The sequence below is a fragment of the Podarcis muralis genome, chromosome 8, assembly GCF_964188315.1.
Source record: "Podarcis muralis chromosome 8, rPodMur119.hap1.1, whole genome shotgun sequence".
In the NCBI taxonomy this organism is placed as follows: Eukaryota; Metazoa; Chordata; class Lepidosauria; order Squamata; family Lacertidae; genus Podarcis; species Podarcis muralis.
Window position 1 is genome coordinate 66,973,305 of NC_135662.1, and position 13,381 is coordinate 66,986,685.

Here is a 13,381-nt window from a genome sequence, read left to right on the forward strand (position 1 = left end):
ACCTAGACACATTTTAAACAATCAAGACTTAAGGTTTGAAACATCTGCAAGTAAGCTGTTACATGCCTCATGGGTTTTCATTATATTGTTGGGTGTTTTTTCTCTCTTTGCAAACAGTACTGTCCCCACCCACTGCTTTCAGATGAGAAAAGCAGGATGCGCCGATCTTCTCAAGTCATAGACTTCAAGGTGGCAGAAAGCAAAGGTGCAGGCCACTTTTGCTTGTACCTGAATCTTGGCACATCAGCTGTTGAGTTTAGCCCTGGAAAAGGGAAGACTCCTAATCTCAAGTGTAATGGAGTTGTTGAAATACTAAGACTTTGTAGTGCAAAAAATAATTTGGATCCACTCTAATGCATACAAGATTAGTCATAATAACTCAGGACCAATTCAGACCCTTGATTACAAGTGCAAAGAACACTTATGCTTCTTAATCCTCTTTGAAAATGCTACATCTAAAGCACTGGGACAAAAAAAAGCAACAACAACATTCCACACTGTGAATTTATATTGAGTGTTTCACTGTCATCATTTCCGCCCCAAAAGAATCCTGGGAGTTGTAGTTTACTTTTATTTTTTAAATATAATTTTTATTCATTTTCTCATCAAACAATAATTTCACTTTACACCGCCAATTCCACAGTGTGGAATTCCACAGTTTTCTCAGAGGCTGTGCTTTCTCACCCATCTCCACTTTATTCAGTGATTTGCTTATTATCACTTTCTGCATATCAATTTTTAATTACACAGTTTTATCTGATGGGATTGTATTTATATTGTGCTGTGTTTTCATCATAGGGTTTAATGCTTTGATCCGAACTTCTTCTGCTTCTCCTCCTCTTGTTGTTTCTGCTTTTTCCTTTATGTCCCATTATATCCTTAGTCAGGCAAATGACCTCTTGAGTAACCTGCCAAGTAAGAACAGGAAAGAACATTATTTTTTGTTCCTGCTGCTTCTGTTGCATAGCTGTGGAACTCCTTTCCCTTAGAGATTAATTTGATCATTTCCTAGAAGTCATGTTAAGACTTCTGTTTCACCCACAGCTGTTGTTCAATATGCATGCCATGGTCTTAGTTTAGAGAGTTTTGGTACCTTGAGAAAATAGCATACACAGTCTAAAAAACTCTTTTTGGACAACATCTAATTATTTCTCAGGAGTACCTATATTTCTGTCCATTTCACTGGCTCTACACAGAGTGCCCATTGTGGTCACCAACACGGTGCCCTCCAGATGTTGGAGACTACAAGTCCCATATGGCCCAGCGTTCAAAATATGCCAGGCACATTTTGCACCTAACTATCGGCCACTTGTGACCAAGTGAAGATGCCCAATTGCCAGGATGGCACCTGACGCCTCCACCATCTGGAGGTGCATGCCTGGATCTTGACTGTTTTCACACACTAGCAACACATCCTGTAGTTATATTTTGTTATATTTTGTCTGCACAATCAGAATGAAACTTAGGAACTAAAAAGTTGTATTGAAAAACACAACTTTCGAGCCATCTGGCTCCAAAATGGCAACCAGGCATTCCATTTTGGCAACTGTAACCCTAGTTTAAGGAACCATTTGGTGCCTAGCTGATATACCTGAGTTTCTAACACTGGAACGGCCAATGAGAAGGAATGCTGAGAGGTGTAATCCAGTAACATCTGGAGAACCCCTCTGTTATCAATAATGAAATATTTATCAGAGGGGATACCAAAACACAAATCACTCGGCATAAGAAAGCAAGGTGGCTGGTTGACCTGTATTGACCATGTTACAATCATTAATATTAGGTATACAACAGTAAGACAGCATATATTCGTAAAATTGGGACTCAAAAGAAGTTCTAATCCATTCCATATATGAGTTTAAGTCCATAGATCTTTCTATTTTAAAGCTGCATGTGTAAATCAATGTTTCTGAAACAAGATGTATGGGGATTCTTGGTTTTAGATTGCTTTTAAGATGTTGCTTGCCACTGCAGGTTTTTATCATTAGTTTCATCATCAGTGCTGTGTATTTCTTTTTTTAAATCTGCTGCCTGTCAGAGGTATGCTGTAGTTAATTTAAAAGTGTTTTAATCGGTTAATTCACCTGTTTATTGAATTGAGCTTCATAGCCCTGATTAACCTATGTTACTTTTTAAACAATTTCATGTTGGCTCTAGCCAGTAACAGACCTAGTTCTAAATCTTGCATTCCTCATTTCAAAAGGTCACCACCAAACCAAGTCTTTGGTGATTTTTGATCCAACAGGCACCAGTATACTGTGTGAATGCAACTTTTAAAATGTTGGGGTCTCATGCCTTGGGCCAACACATTTCAAATTGTTGTTCCAGCCTGACTACAGGTTGCATCTGACAACATGTTTGGGAATTGATACAGTGGTACCTCGGGTTAAGAACTTAATTCGTTGAGGTCCGTTCTTAACCTGAGACAGTTCTTAACCTGAGGTACCACATTAGCTAATGGGGCCTCCCGCTGCCACCGTGCGATTTCTGTTCTCATCCTGAAGCAAAGTTCTTAACCCAAGGTACTATTTCTGGGTTAGCGGAGTCTGTAACCTGAAGCGTCTGTAACCCGAGGTACCACTGTACTCTGGTTCTAAACTAGCCTGCTACTAGGATGAGAATCAGATAACTTAACTGAAATTGTGGGATCATCAAGTGTTCAAATACTCCCATTATCTTCAGAGGCAATAGATTATATTCAGAGCATTGACCTTCTAGACACTAACATGGGTTTTTAGCAAAGACCATCCATAGAACTACCAACCAGACAAGTCTCTCCCAGCTATGCCTGAGCATGCCAAGAATTGAACTCTGGACATTCTGCATCTGAAGCAGTCACTCTGCCTCTGAGCTCCAGTCCTTTCCCACAGGAGGTTCTCCTCTGGGTCTTTCCACCACTTAGACCGGGGCAGATGATGATTGGGAGGAGAGGTCCAGTTATAGTATCACTTCACATCTCAAATGTCCTCCCCAGAGATGCTCACCTGTCACCAACTCTGATGTCTATTTTGGTTTTTTTGGTGTTGATGTCTTTATTTGGTGTTTTTAGTTGTCCAGCCCTTCCCAGCATTTTTTACAAGTCGTTTCATATTGCTTTTATGATTCTGCTGGATTGTACTGATTTTCGTGGCTGTTGCTCCTATGCTTTTAATGCTTTCTATGGCATTCTTATCATATCACTTACTGTTTTTAAAGTACGTGGTACTCTGCAACCCTATAGGCACTCATCTATAAAAATAGATTAGAGAGATGAAGCCAGGAGTAGGTAAAATGCGTAGCTGATCTTCAGTTGGTCTTCCAGTGCTTCACCTTTTCGCTTCCGCTTCTGACAAAACTCCCATTTGTTTAGGCGCATGTGTGTGGTTGGTTTGTATCCAGCACCCTGTTTTACGTTTTACGTTTTAGTCAGTTTGTCACAAATATAGAAGAAATGTATGCAATCTCCTGGTCCATAAGGTAAGGGGCTATATAATAAAGTCCGAGGATAAGGGATTCAGAAGACCAAAGCCAAGGGAGAAGTATGTGCTCAAATAAAAGTGTTCTGGAAGTGTCCCCCCTCCCTGCAGCCAGTGACCCAGCAAAATGGGCAAGGTGCTTTTTCATTTAAAACAGTTTTGAATGTGAATGCAAAACAAACTACATGAAGGACTGGCCATAAGCTATGCATTTTAGTTTTTCCTGTAAGAAGTTGTTTCTTGGTAGCTTAGTTCATAGCCCACTAAATCAATGTGAGCCTTTCTCTACTCTCCAAGGGATTCTGGATTAGGCCTGGAATGACTTTCAAACAGTGAATTAATTTGATCTTAATGAGAAGCCAAGTGAAATATCCTCTCCAGTCAGTTTCAACAGGGTTTAAAAACAAACAAGCTGCAAAATTTATTGTTCCATTTTTGCATTTTGCTGGGGTGGAACTCAGGTTAAATTCAGTTCAGTAAGCTTGGACTACAACATTAATTAAAATAGTATCGGCTTTTCGATTGGGAAGATTGGTAAGAAAAGATAGATCAAGAGACTGCTTAATAGCTTTGAGATCAAGAGAAGAGAGAGACAAAATATTAGGCCTACATTTTAATAACTCAATTGAGATACAAGAGAAAAGGGTGGAAATTTACCGAGACATCCCTAAACAGTTATTGGATTTGAGAACCACCTATTCAGAATTGGCCAAGCTGTTGAGACTCAACACAATTCCTTATAGGTGGGAATTTCCACAAGGACTATCATTTACTTACAAACAGAAGAAGGTTAAAATAAGAACGCCAGAGGACCTACAAAAGTTCCAGCACGACCACGGAGAAGATCTCCAAAAAGAAGCAGCAGCCCAGTGGCCTCTACCTAAACCAGGACCCATTCTGCCAGCAGGCGGAGGGACGCCTATACCCTCGGAACCAGAGGAAAAAGAAGACACACCGCTCTAGGTGTAACAGAATAGTTCAGGATGTCTCTGCAGCTACTAAGTTGGAATATAAATGGTGGAAATTCCCCGGAGAAAAGAAGGAGGCTATTTCATATATTGAAGAAAGAGCAATTGGACATTATTTGTTTACAAGAAACCCATGTAACCAGGCTCCACAGGAAAGTTTTGGTTAACAAAAGACTAGGCCAAGAGTTTATCTCTTCAGATAAGGTGAAGAAAAGAGGAGTGGTGATCTACGCTAAGGAGAGCCTGTCACCTAAATTTCTATTTAAAGATGAACATGGAAGAATTTTGGCAATTGAAATTCAGACTCAAGGAGAAAAAATATTGTTATTAGGAATTTATGCTCCAAATGACGGGAAATCGGAATTTTTCAAGAAGCTGCATGAGACTTTGTTGGACTATCTGGACTATGCTAACATCATAATGATGGGAGACATGAATGGAGTGGTGTCTACACATATGGATAAGTCTTACAACCAAAATTTAACATCAGACGGCAGACTGCCTAAAACTTTTTTTGAAATGACTGACAATCTGGATTTGATTGATATTTGGAGGACAAAGAACCCCCTAGGTAAAGAAGGCACTTTCTTCTCTGAGGCCCACCTGTCCTGGTCAAGGATCGACCAAATTTGGACCTCCAGGGGGCTGGCACCCAAGACCAAAAAGGTGGAAATCTGCCCAAAAACATGCTCCGACCACAACGCTCTGAAAATAGAACTCAGACTAACTCAACCCGGTTCCTTCAGATGGAGAATGAATGACACACTATTAAGAGATCAAGAGATCGTGAAGAAGGCCCAAAAAACACTAAAGGATTACTTTGAGATAAATCTGAACACTACAGTAGAAAAAAGAACAATCTGGGACGCAAGCAAAGCTGTTATGAGAGGGTTTCTGATACAACAGAATACAATTAAGAAGAAGCTCTGGAATGGAAAGAAAGATAAAATATTGGAGAAAATACGCCAGGGAGAGGAAAAATTGAGAACCAAACCAAAGTCAAAGGAACTGCTGAGAGAAATTAAATTCCATCAAGCAGAATATTCAAAATTGACTAACCAGGAGATTGAATGGAAAATAAAACAGATGAAGCAAAGATCTTTTGAATCAGCAAACAAATGCGGAAAGCTGCTAGCCTGGCAGCTGAAAAAAAGACAAAAGCTAAATACGATAACAAATCTAGAGATTGAAGGAAGGATGGTACAGAAACCAGAAGAAATTAGGAAGTGCTTCCACAGATATTTCAAAGAACTCTATACACAGGGGCCTCAGAAAGAATCTGAGATAGACCAATTTTTAAAGATAAATGGATTATCAAGAATAACTCAAGATAAAAGATCAATCTTGAACTCTATAATAACTACTCAGGAAATTGAAGGTGCCATTCAGAACATGCAACTAGGCAAATCTCCAGGCCCGGACGGGCTTACCTCCAAATACTACAAGACTTTGAAGGATTATTTGATACAACCTTTGTTGGAGGTATGCAACCAGATTTTGGATGGGAAGAGGGCACCAGAAACGTGGAAAGAAGCCTTCATCACATTGATACCTAAGACAGAATCTGAAAAGACTCAGCTCAAGAACTATCGCCCCATCTCACTCCTGAATGTGGATTACAAAATATTTGCAGACATTTTGGCAAGCAGACTTAAAAAAGTCTTAAATGAAGTAATTCACAAAGACCAAGCAGGCTTTCTCCCTGGTAGACATTTATATGAGAATACCAGAAACATCATTGATATCTTGGAACTTTTACAAACCAACATGAACACAAGGGCGGTGTTAATTTTTATTGATGCGGAGAAAGCATTTGACAACATATCTTGGAGGTTCATGAAGAAAAACTTGGAAGGGATGGGAGTGGGGCGGGGGTTTGAAAATGGGTTACGAGCAATTTATTCAGAGCAAAAGGCTAAATTAATAGTGAACAATGTGGTGACGGAGGAGTTTAAAATTGAAAAAGGGACACGACAAGGGTGCCCTCTATCCCCTCTTTTATTCATTTCAGTCCTGGAGGTGCTATTGAATATGATAAGGAAGGACCGGTTGGTACAAGGGATAGAGGTCGGAGTGAAACAATACAAATTGAAAGCCTTTGCAGATGATCTAGTTTTGACACTGCAGGAGCCAGAATCCAGTACAAAAAGAGCTCTTGAACTTATATCTGAGTTTGGTCGGGTGGCGGGATTTAAGTTGAACAAGCAAAAAACCAAGGTTTTGACCAAGAATTTGACACTTACAGAAACAGAGGGGTTTCAGAGAGAAACAGAACTGAATGTGGTAAAAAAAGTGAAATACCTAGGGATCTATTTGTCTTCCAAAAATTTGAATTTATTTAAGGACAACTATGAAAAATGTTGGTCGGAAGTTAAAAAGGATTTAGAAATTTGGTCAAGATTGAAACTTTCCTTGTTGGGAAGGATTGCAGCAATAAAAATGAATGTGTTGCCGAAAATGTTATTTTTGTTTCAAACCCTACAGATCGTGGACAGAGTGGAATGTTTTGGAAAATGGCAGAAGGATATATCTAGGTTTGTCTGGCAGGGCAAAAAGCCCCGAATAAAGTATAAAATATTAACAGATTCAAAAGAAAGAGGGGGGTTTGCCCTGCCGGACATGAGATTGTATTATGAAGCTGCAGCCTTCTGCTGGCTGAAAGATTGGTTTTTGCTAGAAAACACTGATGTCCTAGATCTGGAAGGTTTTGATAATGCTTTTGGTTGGCACGCATACCTATGGTATGACAAGGTTAAAGTTCACAAATTGTTTAAAAGCCATATTGTCAGAAAAGCAATTTTTGCAGTCTGGACGAAATACAAAGACTTATTAGAGAGTAAAACACCGAGGTGGGTGTCACCGGTGGAGGCCAAGGCTGGAAAAAGACCCAATATGGAGGCTTATTGGCCGAAATATTGGGAATTAATTGAAAAAATTGGAGACAGTTGGAAGTTGCAGAGCCAGGATAAACTAAAAAACAAGGTGCGAGATTGGTTACATTATGCTCAAATGCAAGAGGTTTTTAAAATGGATAAAAAAGTTGGTTTCCAGGAGGAGAAATCGAAACTAGAGACAGAATTGCTAGAACCAAAGACCAAGATTTTGTCTAGAATGTATAACTTGCTGCTTATGTGGAACACACAGGACGAGTTGGTTAAATCTGCTATGATAAAATGGGCACAGGATGTTGGACATAATATTATGTTTGAAGACTGGGAGAGGTTATGGAACACCGGAATGAAATTCACGGCATGCAGTGCCTTGAAGGAAAACATTATGAAAATGATATACCGGTGGTACATGACCCCAGTCAAGTTAGCTAAGATACATCACCTGTCTGACAATAAATGTTGGAAATGTAAGGAGGCAGAAGGTACATTTTATCATCTCTGGTGGACCTGCCCAAAAGTGAAGGCTTTCTGGGAAATGATTTATAATGAATTGAAAAAGGTATTTAGGTATACCTTCCCTAAGAAACCAGAGGCCTTCCTGCTGGGCATGGTGGACCAGAAAGTGCTAAAGAAAGACAGAACGTTGTTTATGTATGCTACTACAGCAGCAAGAATTCTCATTGCAAAGAACTGGAAGACACAAGATTTACCCACGCTGGAAGAATGGCAGACGCAGTTGATGGACTACATGGAATTAGCTGAACTGACCGGCAGAATCCGAGATTTGGATAAAGAAACAATTGAGGAGGACTGGAAAAAATTTAAAGACTATTTGCAAAAATACTACAAGCTGTATGAATCTTAAGATAGTGCATGATTAGGAAAAGTTATGCTTCTGCAATTATGATTAAGTAAATTGTAAAATAAGTGATAAAAGAGAAAAGGAGACAATTTGAATCGAACATGTTATGTTTATTTTAAAGGCATCGAATATGAGATACAATATATCGAATTTGGGTACATAACATTGGAAAGTTACAATAAGGCATGAAATAAGGTAACAAAATGCTGACATTGTTAATGTAAATAACGCAGAATCGGAAGGGGTGGGGAAGTCCAAGTTGTTTTTGTTTGTTTTTGTTGTTAAAAAAAGGGAAAATTTGTTTCTTGCAATTATGTTATTTGTTTGTAACCTATAAAATTATGGAAAGAAACGCAATAAAAAAAATTTATAAAAATAAAAAAAAAAATACAACATTAATTTGAGTTGTCTTTCCCAATCATGTATATGTTTATTGTGCTAACGTTAGGGGCCAAATAAGAATCCAGTCCTCCAGGAATTTGTTTATTTTATTGAATTTGCAACAGCGGATCATATTATGTTAATGGATGTACTGTAGTTAAAATGCAATGATAATTACCGCCAACTGTGCATGCCATATTATTTCGCCCAGTCTTGCCATAGATAGGAAGATAAGCAGCCAATTAGAATCAAAATGAATAAAGCACAATAGAATTTATATGGACTGTGCTGTACATCAAGAACAGGGACATGAGGAGAGGGAAAGCTTAAAAAACAACAACCATGCAAAGCCTAGAGGCAATTGGCTGAGTGCTGTGGGCAGGAATGAAGTTGACAGGCAAGGGCTGGAGTCTAGGAAGCTATGGGATTGTGGCCAAGGGAGTAGAGCCATTGACTTAAACTAGTCACGACTAACTTGTCAATTGGTTTCAGTGGGCCTACTCTGAGTGTGACTTGGTTGGGATACACACCACATATTAGTCCAGGATCAGGATCCACTATCAGTTCAGAACATGGTTAATAACATGCTGCCTAACCCAAATAAGGTGACGCATGCAGGCAGACAAATGCAATATGCAAGTACATCACTTGCTGTACAGTGTCAAAATATCACCCCTGTGAGCTTTCAGGCACCAAGTGAAGGCAATTAAATATCAAAGGGCTTTTTTTTAGAGGTGGGGGGGGGGAGGAATTCCAGTTGAATTTTTCACTGGATATTTTGCTGGTCTTTGTTTAATTGAGTCTGAGTGTTGCATTTCCTATATTCCATTATTGCTTTAATATTTCTTTCATGAATTTTTTTTTGTGTGGGGTTTTTTTTTTGTACATTCCGTTTATTGAATTTTCAACATGGGCAGAAATCAGAAGGGCATTTCAGATACGCTTTGAAATGAAAGGAAAGGAAAATGCAGTTTCTGCATTGTTCAGTGCGCATTCAAATGCACATCCCCATCACTTACCTAGGACACTTAATTTACATGTCCATTAAGATCCTGTTTATCTGTAGCTACTTCTAGATCAGGGGGTCCTGGCGATTTGTCAGCAAGGACATTTCCTCTCACTTCTGAATTCCTGGTTGAGGTTACAGGATACAGCAGGGTTTCCTTCTGGAACATGAAAGAGAACTCAAACTACAGTGGTACGTTGGTTTACGAACTTAATCCGTTCTGGAAGTCCGTTCTTAAACCGAAACCTGAGGCGCGCTTTCCCTAATGAGGCCTCCGGCTGCTGGTGCCTTTCCACCGTTCAGCTTCCGTTCTTAAACCGAGGTAAAGTTTGCAAACCGGGACACTTACTTCCAATTTTGCAGAGTTCGTAAACCAAATAGTTCATGAACAGGGCTGTTCTTAAATCGAGGTACCACTGTACATTAACATTTCAGTAAGTTTAGTCTCTGCCCTGGCCCAGTGTAGAAGTGATGCCATGTTTAGCAAAGTCCCTAGAGAAATCGAAATACTCAGATGTGTCAAAGCAATTTAGATATACAGTGGTACCTTGGGTTAAGTACTTAATTTGTTCTGGAGGTCAGTTCTTAACCTGAAACTGTTCTTAACCTGAAGCACCACTTTAGCTAATGGGGCCTCCTGCTGCCGCCGTGCCACCGCAGCACGATTTCTGTTCTCAACCTGAAGCAAAGTTCTTAACCCGAGGTACTATTTCTGGGTTAGCAGAGTCTATAACCTGAAGCATATTTAACCCGAGGTACCACTGTATATGGCACTGGTAGTTACTACAAGGCAGACTAGAAACAGTCAAGAGATCTCAGTGGTGCATTTTGAGGCAGTGAAATTGTAATAATTATGTAGTAAAATGTTGTGCTTATTCCCGTAGTGGTGGCCTCCTAAGGGTAACCTGTGAGTGCAGTTAATGTCAAGCTCCATAGCTGGATGACTGAAATGTGTTTTTAAAAATGCACATAGGCCTCATTTTGGAACTGTATAGGAACGGCTTCTGCTAATGCAGCCCTTAACCTGGACCTTAAAGTTTGCACATGTGCCAATAAAGACAACTATTTTCCAGCCTGGGATGTTGACTAAAAGCCATTACTTTCCCACTCTTGGTACTTTTTAATTTCCTTTTGAATGTTAATGGATGAATTAAGAAAAATATTAACTAGCTGTAGCTAAAGGATATATGTCCCCCCCCCCCCTTAGCTTTGCATGTTCCAAGTCCCAAAAGAGGGATAGAGGAAGGGGAAACAAACCGTGTCTCTGGAACGTCTTACCCGAAAGAGCACATTTGACACAGTGTGTTCTTGCCAATGTTTACAGGAAGCCCTTTTTTCCATGCCATGTTTCAGTTAGTGCCCATGGCAGCTTTTCTGAGAGGCCTTCATTGTATTGCGACTGGATGCTGGGATATTCTCAGCTGAAGAAGGCGGCACCTTGTGGAGGACGATGTTTGATCTAAGGCCTTGAGGAGCAGTCAGATTCCTTGTAAATTTAATCTGAATAAAAATGAAGGGGTGTTGAGTGATCCTTTGGTGTGGCATTTTGGTAATGACTAAGGGATATTGTTTTTATTCTGAACAGATGAAGCGGCAATTCCAGACAACTCCAGAAAGGCAGCATCTTCAGATGCTTCATGGGATGAAATACTGTTTGTCAAAACATGCCGTGTTCTTTGCTTGCTTGCTTTCTCCTAAACTTCTTCATCTTGTTATTTTGCTTTGCTGGAATCAGAGACTATGGATCGAAGGACATGGCTTTTACTGTAATGCGTCTGACACATTACAATAATCCAGAATGTCTAATACCAAGGTGGAGGTCCTCCAGACTTGCGTATTGAGCATGCTGCTTTGTGGAAGTGAGTTGTGGGCAATTTAAACAACCGCCAGGAGCAACAGCTCAATGCCTTCTGTATGTGCTGCGTCAGGAAGATTTTGAGCACCACGTGGCAGGGCAAGAGTCTTAAAAAAAGATGTGCTCTCTCAAGCCCACATTCCCATCATGTTCACACTCCTTTCTCAGTGGCATCTACGCTGGCTTGGCCATGTCCACCGAATAGAAAATGGCAAGGTCCCCAAGGACATGTTCTACGGGGAGCTGGCTTCAGGCACCAGGCCTGTTGGCAGACCAACTCTACACACCCCAATGATTCATAATCTTGCACTCTATTCACTTCATTAAAATACACATACACACAATGCCCATTCTTAAGCCAGCTCAGCCAAAATGCTGGGGTCCACACGTAGTGGTCCGTGGTGGTGACAGTGGGGCTTTCAAGGCCTACCACTGATGGTAAGGTGGACGTTGGTTCTGGGTAGCTTGCCCAGGCGCCATTGAGAAGGAACTCACTCATGTTGCCCTTGATAGGTCCATTCCAACTTGAGGAAGTCCGAGATCAGCCTAATGGCCAACACAGAGTCTCTCACCCCTCACGGCTGTTCCTCCAGCAGAAACTCCCTTCTGAAGGTTCCTCTGGCTGGAGGTGGGGCAACACAAGTGAAACCCACCACCTCCTTGTGCCAAGCAGAGTCTCTGTCCCACCACATTCACACCACTAAGTAATGCCATCATATTTGAACTCAGATATTTGAATTTAAAATGAATTTTCAGCTTTGTTAAAATAGGGCATATAATCTAGCAAAAACTAAGCATATTTAGGCTCCACTAATTTCAGTTGGAGAAGACGGCTGCATTCCTATATGTGCTTACCCGGGAATGGGTTTTGTCCACGCAAATCAGAAGCTGTAACCAAGGTTTGTGCTTGTCTGGAAGAGACAAACCACAGATCTATTCTCTGGAGAATATAGGTAGCATCAACAAATCAACTTCCTCCAAACCCTGCCCCATCAAACTTTAACTGTTTGCAACCCAATTAGACAGGCCTGGTCTCATCATGTTGGCCAGGGTCCAGACGCCAGCAGGGTTCATAAATAGGGCCTGCCCTAGACCCTCCCTTTGCGTGGGCAGCTGGGTCTGGAGAATTACCTTTTCATTTTCCCACATTGCCCTGGAGTGATGCCATATTCGGGGTGTGTGTGGCATTGTGGGAAATAGCAGGTGGCAGCTATAAAATGGCACTCCTTGGTAATCCACATGAGAATAAATTAAATTTGTTTTAGTATTCTAACTGTTGTAAAAGTAGGGTTGTACATATTTCTTGATTTTGTTGTTTTATCTTTCGTAAATCACTTTGCGGGTTTGTTTTTCTACATCAAGCAGTGTATAAATTTTATGAAATTAATAAATGTATAGATAGAACGGTCAAATGGGGGGGGGGGAATGACAGGGCTCCTTCCCTACTAAGCAACAGTTAAAGGTGAAGGACCACTGTCCTCTTTTTTGTCTGGCCACCCTAAAACGGGGGGAACCCAGAGCATAGGAATGACCCCTTGGAGGGCACTTTCCCAAGATAGAGAGGCAATCTGTACTGCCATTCTCTGTCCTAGTCTCCTTAGCCTTTTGTTCTAAATAGCAGCAAACACACCTGAGAAAATTACAAATCTCTTGGTGCAGTAGAACTGCACAAACTACGGTTTCAATGACAGTAAGGTATCATGTGTGTTCTTGTTGCCCTCTGGTGGATAGAGGTTATAGCCCCATTTTAGAGTGGTGGCACAAGGTTGAAGCATTAGTGTTAGTGGACATGCCCTATTCCAAACTGATTCTGAGACAAATAGCGGTGCTCTCTCCATTTTCATTTTAAAATTGAAGCTATATATTGATTTCCAGACAGTAAAAATATGCATCCTGTTTCATACCAGAAAGGTTTATGAATTTGGACACAACCCAACCAAGTCAAGCACTTTTAAACTCCTGT

General features: G+C 40.5%; 1 protein-coding gene and 1 long non-coding RNA gene across 2 annotated transcripts in view; one reads left to right on the forward strand and one right to left on the reverse strand.

The window, feature by feature from the left end:
* BCL2 (BCL2 apoptosis regulator) overlaps nucleotides 1-13,381 on the forward strand; it is a 136,004-nt gene that overhangs the window by 19,076 nt on the left and 103,547 nt on the right. The window lies entirely within an intron of this gene.
* On the reverse strand, nucleotides 610-12,404 carry LOC144328738 (uncharacterized). The gene is made up of 4 exons (XR_013394030.1): nucleotides 12,274-12,404; nucleotides 10,842-11,063; nucleotides 9,577-9,723; nucleotides 610-908 (listed from the first exon to the last, which is right to left on the reverse strand). It is a non-coding gene; the product is annotated as an uncharacterized LOC144328738 (long non-coding RNA).